At 38.3% G+C, this 1,077-nt stretch overlaps 1 protein-coding gene across 1 annotated transcript in view; it reads left to right on the plus strand.

Moving 5' to 3' along the window:
• INPP4B (inositol polyphosphate-4-phosphatase, type II, 105kDa) overlaps positions 1-1,077 on the plus strand; it is a 702,969-nt gene that overhangs the window by 67,326 nt on the left and 634,566 nt on the right. The window lies entirely within an intron of this gene.

Here is a 1,077-nt window from a genome sequence, read left to right on the forward strand (position 1 = left end):
TCCTCAGTTTCAGCAAGCAGGGTTGTGTCATTTGCATAACGCTGATTGTTGATAGATGTTCCACCAATCCTGACCCCACATTTCTCCTCATAGAGCCCAGCCTCTCGGATAATCTGTTCTGCATACAGGTTTAAAAGGTATGGAGATAGGACATATACCTGGTGTACACACTTCCCAATTTTGAACAATGCATAGTTTCCTTGCCACCAGAGCTCCTTGAGCTCTTTATATTGAGTATTTAATCTAGAAATAAAATAAGAGCATACTGTTACCTACATAGAGGTATTTCTATCAGCAATGTATTTTAGTGTACAAGTTACCAGTTGTAGTTTTAAAAGTTTTATTTCTGGAACTTTAATGTTAGTATGAATGATATTTCTAAAATTATAATTTTCAATTATTATTTGTTTGTTTAAGTTATTGTGTACCATCAAGTCAGCATTGATTCATCACTGATTTTTCAATAAGTTTTTAAAAGCAGTAATCCATACGAGAGAAAATGGTTCATGTTTCTCTCATGGAGCAGCTGGTGGATTCAAACCATGTATCTTCGGGTTGGCAGCACAATTCCTTACTGATGAGCTAAGTCAACTGTGACTCATAGCTCCGTATTAACAACAAGCCTGAACCTAGTGGTTCCCTTCACTATCATCACTTCTCTGTCATCTTCAGGCTCATTGTTGTAGTCATTGTGTCAGCCTGTTGCCTTGAGGATCTTTCTCTCTTTCTCTGACCCTTACCCTTTCCTAGCATGATTGATCACTTTTTCCAAGGACTTGCCCATCTTGAGAACATGCCAAAGTTATATGAAACAAATTTCACCATCCTTGCCTCTAAGGACCACTCTAGTTGTGCTTCCTCCAAGTTAAATTTTATTCTTTTGCAGGATATGAGATATCCAATACTCCTCCTACACCATAATTCAAAGACATAAATTCTTCTTTGACTTTCCATTTTTATGGGACAACTTTCAGAGGATCTGAAGCACCTGCTACAGAGGGTCAAGGACTGCAGTCTACAATATGGATTGAGGCCCAATGTCAAGAAGACAAAGATTCTCACCACTGGACCAATTGG

This window comes from Elephantulus edwardii, unplaced genomic scaffold (genome assembly GCF_000299155.1).
Source record: "Elephantulus edwardii isolate Elephantulus edwardi_28Jun2011 unplaced genomic scaffold, EleEdw1.0 scaffold00053, whole genome shotgun sequence".
Lineage (NCBI taxonomy): Eukaryota > Metazoa > Chordata > Mammalia > Macroscelidea > Macroscelididae > Elephantulus > Elephantulus edwardii.